We start from the raw sequence: 15793 nt of genomic DNA, 5'->3' as shown, positions 1-15793 counted from the left end.
ATGATTTGGCTCAAAAGCTAAGTAACTATGTTACAAAGCCCAAAATTTGGTTTTTGATGGGTTTGGATTTTTGGGAAAAATTTGGTTTTTATGGGTAACATTTGGTTTTGTCGGGTTTTGGAAAAAGAAATTTGGTTTTTAATGGGTTTTAGAAAATTTGGTTTTAGACTTTGAAGACAAAGCCCATTTGGGAGCTTTTGGTTTTGATGGGAGCAAATTTGGTTTTAAAGAGGTAGAAAAATTTGGTTTTTAATTGGGAGCAAAAATTTGGTTTTAGTATTGGGAGCAAGAATTTTGGTTTTAGTGTTGGGAGCAAGCCCACATTGGTGGAAGAAATTGCTTTGCCAAGGGAAGGTGAACTAAGCCACAATGTGTATGCAAACTGAAGCCCAATGTAGCTTTTGAAATAGCCCAACTGTTGCTTGTTTGGTCTGAGGCCCAGTTGGGCTTTCAAAAGTTCAGTTTTTCTAATTTAAAACTACAGGCCCAAATCAATCTAACACCACAAGCCCACAAGCAATTAAACAAACAAGCCCACAAGTAATTAAGATTACAAGCCCAACAGAAAAATGGAAAAAATTATTACAAGCCCACAAATTAAAAATGGAAGCCCACAGGTTGGGTTCTCTTAATGGGTTTAGGCTTACTTGCTTAAGCACAGCCCAGCTTCAGTTTGGTTGCAAAAGCCCAGTTGGGCTTTGGATCATCCTAAGCTTTTGTCTTTGTTGAGGCCCAGTTGGGCTTGGCTTATGAATGGCAGCAGCACCACTTCAGGCCTAGCAGCAGGAGCAGATCAGCAGCAGCAGCACAACAGCAGGCTTTGGGTCAGGTCACACAGCAACAGGTGCAGAAGGCAGCAGCAGGCAGCAACAGGGAAACTAATAGCCTCAGTTCCACCAGTTCACCAGCAACAGCAGAGGCAGCACAAGCAGGAGCACCACAACAGCTACAGCAGAGCTTGGCAGCAGCAGAGGCTGGCAGCAGCAGCAACAGGAAAGAGGAAGAAAGTAGCAGCAAGTGGCAGGCCCAGCTGCAACTCAATCAGCAGCAACAGCAAGGGCTCAGCCAAGCAAAACAGAGTCACAACAGCACAGCAACAGGAGCACCTGGAAAGCTCAACAGAAGCTGTCAAGACCAGCAAGAACAGCAAGGGAAAATGATGCAAAGATGAAAAATTATGCAAAGATGAAAATGCAAGTTATGATGCACTAAATGCTTATACTAAGATGCAAAGACTTCACTACACGACACCAAGTCCCCGGCAGCGGCGCCAAAAACTTGGTAGGTTTCTAAAAAGACCTACAAACTAATACCGCAAGTGCACGATGTCGGTTGAAGCTAATGTGCAAATACGGGTCGATCCACAGAGACTTGGTGTGTGTTGAGATCCTCCTAAGCTAATTCTCTAACAGTAACAGTGGTGCAAAACAGCAAGGTAGCTAAACAGGACAGTGAGTAAAAGAGTAATATAGTGACAAAGACAGTGGTGAGCAAGAGCAACAATAATAACTTAAAAGTAACTGAGACAGAGGCAATAAGTGACATGAAGATGTTGATAATGAGCTAAGGGTTAAAACAGTAAGGCATTAGGTCTTGAATCCATTTTATACCTAGCTAGATAATAGCACTTCAGGCTTAGGTTCTTGTCCCTAATGGAAAAAGGGGGAGGTTCATGCCTTCCTTAGTCCAGGGTATGCATTTGTGGACAGTTAATGAGCTAAGTTACTCAATCACCCCTAGCATTGAGTGTCTGTTTAAGGCACACTCAATCACAGGTGATATTACATACTAAGTTCATCACTTCCCTAGGCAACTGATCACTACAAGAATTCCTTCCTAATATTTTACCACCTAACAGGAATTAAATTTCATCTCAACCTTAGCACCAGTGATTTAGAACATACTTAACATGAAGATACAGATAAACATGGAATTAAACTAAACATGAGATTAAATTGAAACTGAACATGAACTTAACCCAATTAGGGGGTTTCTCGGATGACCCAAGAACCAGTTTTGCATTCTCTACAGCTTCCCTTTTATAGCTTACAACAAAATCCCTAATTTCACAAAACCCTAAAATTTGCAAACCCTAACTTTTTGGGGAAAATCAAATTCGACATACCCATGTGTGAATTCTGCTCGACCCATGCTTCTTGATGTCCCTCTGATGCTCTTCCTGCTCTTGTTGCGCTGTTGGCCTAGCCCTAGACTTCTGTGAACCCTAGCTTCTCTCACTGTCGAGTTTGTAGCATCAGGACTCGATGCTACAGACGAGAAAGGAAAAGACAAGGGTGGTGATGGAATACTGAGTTTGTCGGGGGAAGGTGGTAGTGGTGGTGTTCGAGGTGGAGATGGTGGTGATGGAGATGGCAGAGTTTTCTCTGCAGACGGAGTGGAGGAGAAGAACTCGATGTTTGGGAAGAAGGGTGTGTTTGGTTTAGGTCTATGGGTTCGATGGCTAAGGTGTTGAGCGGAATCATCTGAAGTTGATGCGCAGCGAGGAGATCCGTTGGATAATCACTTACTAATTGAATCGAACAGCACGATGTAAACAAGCTCTGAGCGACCGTTGGATTAAGTGATACAACGAAGCTGACGGCTTCAGATGGAGTTAGGTGCTGTAGTGTTAGACAAGAGCTTCAGACTTTGATGTACGGCGATGCCGCGACCGTAGAATACTGAGATGATCCAATCTGACGGCTAGAAAGGGAAACGGGTATGGATATAGGAAATGGATTTGGGTGAGGGTTTTGGGTCTTGGGTATGCCAAGCCCATATCTTCTTTAAGAAAAATTCTTCCTCTTCAAGCCCACTTCTAGTTGATCCGGCTCTTGCAAACATCATTCTTCGCTTCCTCCTAGCGGGACTCTTTGCCGTTTCTTTGCTCTTTTCGCTCCGTGAGATAACCAGGCTTTATTTAGTACCTAAAAATGCAAAATTAATTAAGAAAAGTATTTATTCTTGAAAACAACGAAAACACGGAATATGGGATAAAATGTAGAATTAATGCACAAAAGATGAGTTAAATGCCAAGAAAAATATATAGAAATATGTACTTTTTAGCACTCATCATATATCTAAATACTTCACTACTGGTGATGGATACTGACATTTTGATAGACTTAACAACATATTTCATTATTCGAAAATAACTACAATAACTACATTTTAATAGACTTATAATGTTTCAAAAACCAAAAGATGTTCTAAGAAACAACAAAAACAGTATTTTCAGTACACTTGTAATGTATGTACTGTAAATGAAATACTTATTAACCAAATTCAGTTGGTATTGACAAAATCAAAAAGAAAAACGGTAGAATAGAACAAAGGCTAGAGGAAAGAATTGTGGAAAAGGAATCTTGCAACATCATCGATATAACATTCTGCTGCACGTTCAAGCCTGTGATAAAAGAAAAAGAGAAACCAGAACACTACTTGCTTAAAAGTACATTGTATTGTATCATACTTACTTAATTAAGACATTAATATGTATCTGACTTAAATACATACCTGACACAAAATCATTCTTCAGAAAGTTCATACTGTCGGATAAGATTGCATGTTGCCTTGTTGTGATGAGTCTTCAAATTACAGTTTGAACACTTGACAGATTTTCTACTAGTATCATATGCAGACTTAATACGTTTCCCCTTTTTCCTGCCTGGTGGAGACCTAATTACTTCTGCTGGGAGAACGATATCGTCTACGTGATACTCATCGGGCCTGTGAGAAAAAAACAGTATCATATAAATGGAATGAACCACAACTACATATGAATATGTACACGGTATATTTTCCTGAAAAAACAAATATCAAAAAATGTAGTGGTATCTACCATTACATATCAGTATGTAACATCCATATGTAAGTAGGTTTATGTTGACAGTTTCAATTGCTATTACATGTGTAAGTGGTATCTACCATTACATATTGTTATGCAAAATATGAAAATGTACTGATTAAAGACACATACCTGTCGTGGTTAGGAACGGGTCTAATAGCTATTGAATATAGCTTACGAAAAGTGGTAACTTTGAAATAATCTTCAACGTAATCAAGAATCCTTCCTCCAGATATAGTAATAGCTGCAGTAGCGTGCGAGCATGGAAAACCCATAAACGCCATCGTTGGCAAGTACAAGTTTTTCTCTCTAGATCTACCATATGAGATCTGCACAGTACATATTCATGTGTTATTTTTCAGTACACCTAATATACACAGTACATATTTATATGTTCTCACAGAAACATGGTACTTAAAAAAAAAAGAAAGAAAGTAAATAACATTCAGATGATAGAGATTAGGGGTAAACGCTAACCTTGGAGAATGCACTTCATAACGATTAGCATCTGACTGGCTAACTTTCCAGGGACGGCCAATTTGGATGTGTAGTTCAAGCAAGGCTTGATACGTAGGGGTTAGCAGTTCTGGGTCCATCAAGAGACTCTCTTCACGACGTTCTGACATCATTTCCATCATACGTATCCTACACGACAAGGGAATACAAGTCTATTATACTAAAAATATACGTAGATTAACAGAACATATATGCTAATACTGTTACAAAAAGAAAACTAATATAAGCTTGTACTGTGACTAAGGAAACTGATACAAACCGGATCGAGTCAACGAACGCACACGCAGGTAATTTCTTCTCTTTGTTAATCCAGCTATTGAACGATTCAGCAACGCTAGATGAAGTGTAACCATAACTACAGCCCTTGAAGAAAGCACTGGACCACTTTTCTTTTGGAATGTTGCGCAGTAGTCAGCAACCCAAGGCCTTCCCAAATTAACCATTTCTTGAAGACCTTCCTCGTATGTTGCAGGAGAAAGAGCATATGTCGCCTTTCGGAAAGCATCAGTCACTTCCTTATACTTTTCGTCAGACTTTGCGATAGGTAAGTTTTTGTCCAAATGGAAGAAGTAACAATTATTTGATGAGAATCAGGGAACTCTTTGGGAATATATTTAACCAACCCTTACCTCGGTCAGTCATAAAAGTGATTGGGCGATCATCATTCAAAGCCTCCTTCAGTTTCTTGAAAAACCATTCCCAGCTGATATTGTCTTCACCGGGTACTAAAGCAAACGCAAGCGGATAAAATCCTGCAAAAAGGAATTACTAGTTATGTTAAGCAACTAATATTGACACTACATATTGCATGCATATGGTTTACCTCTTTGTTGATATGTGAAAACCTGACACTACATAATGACATGTTAAGCAACTGATTGACACTACATTTTCACATGCAGTATGGTTTATCTCATACTCAGTAAGGTCAATATGTAGTATGTAGTATGGTCAATACTCATTGTCAGATAGTGAAGTAAGGTCAATATGAGTGATCTAACTACCAGACACTACATATCAAAAAAAAAAAAAAAAGTTACCTTGATTGCCATTAAGACATGTTGCTGCATGAGACCTCCTTTAAAAGTTCCAGTGAGAAATGTACAGTCACAGAAAATCATGGGACGACATAGTTTATATCCCTCTATACAAGCTCCAAAGCAAACAAAAAGTCTATTGAATCTTTTTGTAGCATCATTGAAATCGAAATCAATAAATGACCCAGGGTTTGTTTCCCTAACAACATTCACCCACCAAGCAAGATCAGTGTACGACTTCACATCATTACCAAAAATCTGTTTATGCGACAACTCAATTGCATGATATGCATGGTGATACAGGATTTCAATGCCACCACCAACTTTAAGATAATCTATGATCTCTGCTGGTGTTATGCGAGGGTTGTGCCTGACCATCTCATGAATTAGACTGTTCATGAGTTTTTTTGTAACTCTTGGATTCTTCAACATATAACCACCGCCACAGGTGTGCCTTCCCACATATTCCTTTATCTTAAAAACATCAATAGAACTACCAATGACAGTTGCGTGAAGGTTCCATGAACAACCTTTCACACTACATATGGAGGTGAATCTCTCAAGGTCATTCTTCTTCTTAATTACCTCATATCCAGTTCTCATGCAGTATTTTTGGCATGATATACGTACGACATCAACACCACCATAGAATAATTGATCTGTATCATCAAAAATCTTATCCCAACCATCTGAAAAAAACACTCTTGGGGCTTCTTTACCTTCTTTCAAATAACTATTCTTTGCACTGACAACTAAGTCTGCATTACTGTCAACTTCCATACGCCTAGATGCGCCATTTGAAATTACATCCACGTGCAAATCAAATAAAGTTGATTGCTTTGAAGAATGTAATGCAGATATGCCCTGGAGTGTTACATCGGCAAGAATAAGAACTATCGCTTGATTCTGGAAATAGTTAACTAGAATAGTCGATGGAGTCAAGCAGCTCCACATATTACAGATGCAAAATTTCAAATCCTCTAAAGTTGAAAATGATGTAACCTCATATGCAAAATGATATTGCTTATGGTATACATGAGAATAGATGGAGAAGTCTGGTTTGGGAGCAACGTCAGACATGTTAAACCTGTAAAAAATGACATGTACTGAGATGAAACAAAAAGAGTCTTTGTATTGACATGCTATAAGCAGTACGTATTGACATGTACTGACTCATATTGATATGTATTGGAATCTACTGCAGGATGAAAAAAGAGCTGCTATATGCAAGACGTATTTACATGTACTGACTCATATTCATATGTATTGGCATCTACTGCAGAATGAAAAGAGAGCACGCTATATGCAGTACGTATTGGTAATACATACTACACGATCTGTCTAATGAAAACTAAACAGAACAGCAACAGAAAAACGTAGAAAATACAAAAAATCAGATTACAAAAAACAGAACAGAAATCATAAAAAGAAATCATACCTTGTTCGAATCTGAGATAAACCTAATTCGAAGCTCAAATACCTAATTGAAACACACAAAAATCACGAAAATTACTTAATAAACGAACGAAAATTACTTCGAAACTGAATTGACATTGTAAATCATCATAAAACGGAAATCATAAAACGAAATCATAAAAAGATAACAATGTACATCATATACAATTATCCTGATAGAAATCGGATCATAATAAACCTAATTATTCATCAAGATTTCTAGAACAGCAGCAGAAGAGGATGAATGAAAGGATAAATACCTTGGTTCGAAGCTCAGATGACCTAATTCGAAACTCAGAAGAACCTAATTCGAAGCTCAGATGAAGATGATTGAAAAACAGTACCAGAAATTGATTCTATCCAAAACGCAGAGTGACAGAAACCGATCTGAGAAGAAAAAAAGAGGAAAGAAACTGACTTGGTTTGATGTTCGTCACTGTGAGTTTCAGAAGGGTATGTTCGGAATATTTGAAAACTGGTCTTGTGTAAACCGCGCATGGATGGACTAGGGGATAAAGTTTCTGGTCCAAAAACATGTTTTTGGACCAGAGGATAAATCAATTCTGGGAGTGGACTAGCCAGTAACCGATTCCCTTATTCCTGGACTAGCCAGTAATTCCTAGTTCTATTCCTGGTGTCCTGTGTGCGTTGGTCAACATTTTATCTGTGATTATTCAGTTTTCTGATTGTTGTGATTTATCTAGAGAGTTCATGTATCTATTTCAATTTCCCTAGTGGACAAGAATATTACTAAAAAAAATTTTTGTGATATTGTTTGTAACTATTTCAACAAAGAGGTTTTACTCTTTATTTGTTTTTCTGGATGTATTTCAACTCTAAGGCTTACTTTTGGGCCTATTTCTTAAGATATTTACCCATATATATACTTTGAGTAGGGGTGAGCATTTGACCCGTAATCCGTGGATTTAACCGGATCAACCGTTCATTTGCGGATGGATGCCCGGACCGTTTGTTAATGAGTTAGATGCGGATTGAATATTAGAAATCCAACGGACAACGGACCGGGCCCGGATGCAACCTTGAAAATCCGTTGGACATCCATATCCGTCAAATTAAGGGCATTTATATAGTTCCAGAAAATACTATGGATCATTTAGGAATTTTTAAAATGTTTGCTTGGGGTGTTGTACATGGCATATTTACATTTGTATACATATATAATATATGTAGGTTTTATAAGGAGTCATTTGTGTCAGCTTATTTTCTTTACTATAAATTTTAGCTAAAACAAATCCATTGGATTATCCGCATCCAATCCGTCCATCCGTGCATCCATTGGATGCAAATCCGTTGGATATGGATTGGATGCGGATGCCAAATTTGAAATCCATAGTGCAATGGATTGTATGCGGATGAGGCGAAAACCGGTCCATACCGGTCCATGCTCACCCCTAACTTTGAGTGCCCGAGATGAATATAATTCTGACTCCTCTCACTGGGTGTGGCTATTCCTTGATTTTTCCACTGCAACTCGTCAATGTCACCATCAAACAACATTAACGATTAACAGATCGCCAGAAAGACGTCAAAAATAAAATAAAATACAAGCATTTTTTGCGCACCACTTCTTTTTGTGAGGGATTATTCTCAAAATTTGACTAGGTCATTTCAAAGTAATTAATTTGCGACTCCCCTTGTCTCGGTATTTTTATTAATGGCCAAAGTGCCTTTTCCTAATTAGGTAACCTAATAATTAAGCTAAACTAATTAACTGTTCGTTTTAAATTAGATTAGTGAGTTAGATTTTAAATTATTATTAGTGTTTTTTTTATAATTAGAACTGAAGAGAGACGAAGAAGGAGAAGAGTTTTGGAAGAACTTTGATTTTTTGATTTTTTTTCTTGAGTTGGATAAATTATTGAAGAGAGACGAAGAGGATGATGTTTTAGATACTAAGGTGTGCTTATAATTTAGTTTTGGTTGGTTGAGTTGCCCAAAAGTTCCTGAAAATGAATCCTATATAGCTGGGTCAAACACTTTCGGCTACTAGATCTGAAGAACAAGTAACCAAATTTTTATGCAAATGTAGTTCGGCTGCTGATTCTGAAGAACATAGCCGAAGTTAACCTTAATGGAGTTTTTGTTTTTTGCCGGCTATCTGATTTCCAGAACAAGTACCCGAATTTATATGCTCGGGTGTACAAAGTAATGTTCGTTTTGGTTGGGTATTAAGTTCGACTATCTGTTCTTGCCGAACTCTTCTGAAGTCTATGTTCGGTTACGAAGAACAATATTATCGACTGAACCGAACTCAACATTAGTGTTACAAACAAGAGTTCAGTTAGGAGAAAATATTTTCGACTTAACTGAACTCAAAATTTGGTCTTACAGACCATGGTTCGGTTAGGAGAAGAATTTGCGACTTAAACGAACTCAAAATTTGGTCTTACATGCCATAGTTCAGTCATGACAAAAAAATATTTTCATAATCAAAGTGTTTTTCGTGTTCTTCATTTCTTAAAGTTCGGCTAGAAAACTAGGGTTCGAGATCTCTTAACTGAATTTATATTTGTTACTTGTTTTCTCACACTATTTTGATTATTACTACTCAAACTTGTGAATCAAGAACGAACAAAATGTAATGGTATGAAACTTATGTTAACCATCACACTCTATAAGAAACTTCCGCAAAGTATACAAAAACCAAATATCGCGAGAGTATTGTGCACTTGACCGTATCGATAACGTGAGAAACTGATTGAATATTCCCATTGGAAAACTCTTGATTTCGCTCTATTTTTTTCTGTTTACTTATGATTGATAGTGTTTTTACCTTATGATATATACACTAGTGTTATCTTATGGGTTTTCTAATTACTGTATTTTGGAGAAATACATTAGTATATGTTTTTTTCTTCCTAATAGTGAAACCGGATTTAAAAAAAAAAAAGAATAAAAAACCGAAGGGGATTTAACTAAAGAAAATATGTGACTGCGTTACCACACTTGTCTACTTTTTTTATCACTGTACCAAAAAAAAATGTGTACATGAGTCTATCTTAGTGAGAATAATAAGGGTGTTTTTGTGAATACATAAATCTATCTATTTTCTTATAAAAGAAAAAAAAAATCCATCTCACTAAGATAGGCTGGTTCTATTATTTTGCGTGTTTCAATTTATTGGCTTGTCTCCATTTTTCAATATGTACAAAAATACATGTGTACTTATTTATTCTTAATAAATTTATATTATTTATAAATTAATATCGTGTTCCTAATATTAATTAGGATGCATTGTCTTCCCTTTCTTCATCTAACATATAGTAATTGATAAATAAAACATTATCTTTTTGAACTATCTATTCACTAGTACCATTGGCTTCAAAATTAATAACAATCAATTTGATCTTGATTATATTCGGATGGAGTAGTTTGACAACAATTTTTTATGGTCCTAAGTCGGATACCCTAAATCCAGCCTCTCAATAATTGTGCAAACCCCTGCTAACATCTCCAAATATGTATGTACAACATATATTGCATAATTGTTATTATTTCTTATTTCTCCACGGGCTCGTTTTAATATTTTTGATGTCTTCAGTTATAAGTTTATCTCTATTCTTGAATGTTTACAATAATATTACGTATCTACTTATTTACTATTAATTAATTTATATTATTTTGAATGTCAAATTTATTGTCTTAAATGAAATAACAGTTTGTCGAAACAAGCTGCAACTAATGCACAACTTTACTCTTATTTCTGGAAAATTTTCAACCCAAACTCAGATACTTGAATGTCGGTCTCATACAAGATATTTTTGATGATGATACTGCAAGGAAAATTCTCAAGATATCAATAAATCGAAACTGCGAAGATAGAGTAATCCATAGAAGAACATATCGGTTAAATATGTTGATATAAAGATGTACGAAGAGAAGCATCTACAAACTTCAGTGGGTCAGAGAATTCATAAAATCTACAAAAGATTATGGAAACTCCCAATGCTTCCGAGAATCAGACAATTCTTACGGAAGTGTATCAAGGATATACTTCCAACAAGATATAAACTCTCGGGTTTCATAACTAATGTCAATGTTTCTTGTCCCTTATGCACGCAACAACTGGAAACTGCTTCACATGTAATCTTAGACTGCAATTTATCTAGAGAAGTTTGGAGTACAACTGTTGGGTGGCAGAATCCAACTGATATTAATCTTGAAGAATGTTGTTGCATCTGGTTCGATGATCTGAACAACAATATTATATCAGATAAAGTTCTCATTGATAAACTTATTGTCGCTTGGTATATCTGGACTGCAAAACGGGATATCATCTTTCAGAATTGTAATATATCACAATAAAGCATTATTTTAAACTATAGAAAATTCTTAACTGAACATGAAGCTAGAATATCCCCCAAGCATATCATCATATCAGTCACTAGGTTAAATGGTATGTGGAGACTGAAACTCATATATCACTTGGAAAGTCTATTTCTACTCTATCTCCTATATTGAGACATAAGTCGTGTTACGATATAGTTTTCTATTATACACATTTGAGATTTCGAGTTGAGTTTAACTCGCTTACATATTTCTCGGAATATGTGTTGGTAAGCTTTCTCCTTAACCAAGTTCATCTTGATCATGTGAAAGTCGCCGAGTAACATCTTACATGGTTTGTGTGATACAATCAATTGGTGTAGACTTGGAATGTTTTGTTATGATTATTTCAATAACTTAAAAATTGCTTTGATGCTTATAGTGTGTGAAAATGGCTATTTTCATCCTCTAAGAAAGTTTCAATGATTGAAATAAGAGTTTAGAATACTTAACCATCATTGGATTATAAACATAGTGTGCATTCTTGCATTTATGTGATCCATGACCGGAACTAAAGTATGCATACCCGTATGCGTACTTGTAGTTGTGAAATTCTGTGTACCAAGTACACATACCGGTACGCATACTTGCGTAAGGTATAAGTCCGGGAATTTCTGCTGGGTTTTGGAAGTGTACTAAGTATGCGTACCCGTTTGCATACTGGCGAACACAAACTCAGACAGGCTACTTAAGTATGCGTACCCGTTTGCATACTTGAGTGGTTAAAGTTCTAAAATCGGTTGGCTCATGAACTAATACATTTATATATTAAGGAATGCATTCTTTGCAAACCGTGGCTATAATGTTCATGAATTGATTCGAGTGAATCAAACCAATTTTGCTTCAATTGTGTTCTTGTATACTTCTATGAGAATATAGCAATTGAACAACTCTTTAACTAGTTTCATTTGATTCATTTGAACTAGTTATGGTTAAGATGAATAAGGTTGATATGAGAGTGTTCATATAGCGAACCTTGGTCAACTACGGTTGAGCCAACATGGTGTACACGTTTAGGTACGGTTACTAAACCTAAATGAGGGTACATTTAATTTGTGTATAACAAGCTAAGTTCGATCTAACGGTTGAAAGATATTAGCTTGAATCTAATAAGGTTTTCATCTAACGATGAATAATGAATGCTTTGTTACCAAGTTAACTTAGATTTCAAACCCTGATTTGAAAAATATATAAAGGAGAACTCTAGCAACTGGGAAACCTAATCCCCACACCTCATGTGTGATACTAGTTTCATAAGCTAGAGTCGATTCTCCTTTAACCTTAGGTTTTTCACGAAACCCTGTAGGTTAACGACTTAAAGACTTCATTGGGATTGTGAAGCCAGAACCAACTATTTTTTCTGTAGTTGCGCGATCTGATCTTGCTGTTTCTATCGTGTTTGAGTACTATCTTCTCTAAGATTGGCCCGAGATTTAATCTCTGATAGGAAAGATAAAAAGTAGTCACAAACATCTTCGTCTCATCGTTTGTGATTCCTCAATACTTGTTTCGATACCATGCGATTAAGATTATTGTGAGGTGATTGATATTTCTAGGATGTTCTTCGGGAATATAAGTCCGGTATATCAATTGGTTCATGTTCACCTTGATTTATCAAAAGACGGAATAAAAATCTTAGGTATTTCTGTGGGATACAAATTTATCTATTCTTATAGACTTTTCTGTGTGAGACAGATTTTTTTATCAAGCCTTCGACTTTGGGTCGTAGCAACTCTTGGTTGTGGGTGAGATCAGCTAAGGGAATCAAGTGCGTAGTAGGCTAGTGTCTGTAGAGGCTTAATACAGTGTGGTGTTCAAATCTGGACTAGGTACCGGGGTTTTTCTGCATTTGCGGTTTTCCTCGTTAACAAAATTCTAGTGTCTGTGTTATTTCTTTTCCGCATTATATTTTGTTATATAATTGAAATATCACAGGTTGTGCGTTGAATCGATCAATTGGGAAATCTAACCTTTGGTTGTTGATTGAAATTAATTGATCCTTGAACATTGGTCTTTGCTACCGTTCAAGTTATTTCTCTTATATTCAATCGGGCTCGCAAATTTCTATTTGCTGATTGCAGATTGAATTGAGAGATAGAGATACAAAAACTCTTTGATATACTTTTCTCTAGATGAGTCTAACTGTCTAGTTGATTCTCTTGAAAGTATATTGGAGTTTGTCTATTCAGATTGCCAAACGAATTGTTGGGTGTGGTTGTTAGACCCCCGATTTTTCACCTGTAACATGCAGAGATGGGAGTTATTGCTACATAAGAAAGAAGAGGACTATCAAACTTCCTGGCGTTCCTGAAATCAATGATGTAGTATACGTTAAAGGTATGACTCTAAATCTCCTTTTTGTTAGTCAAATTTGTGACAAAGGCCATAAAGTTGTCTTTAATGCGAACGGATATGACATTGTAGACAAAACTGGAAAAGTAATTTTTCAGGGAACTCATGGTAAAAATAACTATTATCTTCTTGATACTCAGTTTAGAAATTGTTGCAATTTGACTAAGGTGGAATCTACACATCTTTGGCATGAGCGTTTTGGTCACATCAATTATCGCCTTCTAATTAAGATCATCAACAAAAAACTTGTTAGAGGTGTTCCCAAAGTCAATGCTAAGATTTGATGGTGTCCGTGGTGCTTGTCAAAGGGGTAAACAAACGAAAGTTCCACATAAATCATCTCGAGGTATTCTCACTAAAGCTTCACTTGATTTAATTCATATGGATCTCTTCGGTCCTATTCAACAACCTATATGCTTTAGTTATGGTAGATGATTACACCAGATTCACTTGGGTGGCCTTTTTAGCACATAAGCATGAAACCCTAAGTGAATTCCAAGTTATTGTTAATAGAATATAGAACGAACAAGGTCGCAAGCTAAAGAAAATTAGAAGCGACCATGGAACTGAATTCAAAGACACTAAGGTGTTTGAATTTTGTGACAAACTGGAGATTATTCCATAATATTCACCACCCTTTACTCCTCAAGCTAATGGAGTTGCAGAAAGGAAGAATAGGAACATTCAGGAAATGGCCAGGGTAATGCTCCATAACAAAAACTTACCGTTAAGGTTTTGGGGAGAAGCTGTTTTCACAACATGTTATTTGATTAACCGTGTATACCTACGGTCGAAAACCCTAAACACTCCTTATGAGTTGTGGTACGGTAGGAGGACCAAATTACACTATCTCAGAGTGTTTGGAAGTAAGTGCTACATTTGGAAAGATCGAGAACAAAAAGGGAAATTTGATTCTAAAAGCGATGAAGGTATTTTTCTTGGCTATGCATCTGATATTCGTGGTTTTCGAGTATTTAATCTCAGAACCCAAGTTATGATGGAATCTGCAAATGCCATCATTAATGATCTGAGCAATTTTCGTCATGATAGCCCTCCTGCTGAATTTCCTCCAACTGAGACAATTGAGAAAGTCAAGGAAATCACAGAATCAGTTGAAGTTGTTCCAAAAATCGTTGATCCTGATATTTCTACTGACGAGGAGAAGAACATTGATCAGGCTATTCCTGTTGAACAAGAACGTGTCCCTCCACGACACCTTTGGGTTCAAAGGAATCATGATACTAACAATATTATTGGAGGAATAGATTCTACAACTAAGTCAAGAGGACAACTTAAAAATATTTACAATTTTGGTTGTTATCTATCATAAGTAGAACCAAGAAATATTGATGAAGCTCTTAGCGATCCCTTTTGGGTGAATGCAATGCATGAAGAGTAAAATCAATTTCAAAGACAAGATGTATGGGATCTCGTACCTTGCGCTTAGGGATATTCACAGATTGAAGGTATCAACTTTGAATAAATCTTTGCTCCTGTGGCACTCCTTGAGTACATTCGGTTGTTATTAGCTCATGCTTGTTTTCTTAAGGTTAAGATGTTTCAAATGGACATAAAATCCGCGTTCCTAAACGGAAATTTAAAGGAAGAGGTCTATGTTGCTCAACCTAAGGAATTTGAAAATCCTGATTTCCCAGATCATGTCCTTAAGCTCAAAAAGGCATTATATGGTTTGAAACAAGCACCTCGTGCCTGGTTCGAAAAACTAACTACTTCTCTTCTTATGAAAGGTTTTTCGAGAGGTGGAGATGATAAAACATTGTTTACCAAATGGAGTGGGAAAGATGTTGTCATTACTCAAGTTCATGTAGATGATATCATCCATGGATCAACTTCTGAGAAACTTGCAAAATATTTTCAAGTCTCTCTTGGTAAGGAGTTTAAAATGAGGAATGTTGGTGAATTAAAATTCTTTTTAGGATTCCAGATTCAACAACATAAGGATGGGATTTACTTATCTCAAGAAAAATATGCTAAAGATCTTGTGACAAAGTTCGGTCTTGATAAGTCAACTCCAAATTTGACGCATATTCCCACTACTGGTAAACTACATCGAGATGAGAAAGGAGTAAATGTGGATCAAAAACTTTATCGATCTATCATTGGAAGCCTCTTATATCTTACAGCTACTAGACTTGATATTGCTTTTAGTATTGGTCGTTGTTCTAGATTTTAGGCTAATCCAAAGGAATCTCATCTTGCAGCTGCAAAGAGGATCATG

The sequence above is a fragment of the Papaver somniferum genome, chromosome 2, assembly GCF_003573695.1.
Source record: "Papaver somniferum cultivar HN1 chromosome 2, ASM357369v1, whole genome shotgun sequence".
Classification (NCBI taxonomy): Eukaryota; Viridiplantae; Streptophyta; class Magnoliopsida; order Ranunculales; family Papaveraceae; genus Papaver; species Papaver somniferum.
This window is presented reverse-complemented; position numbering follows the sequence as displayed.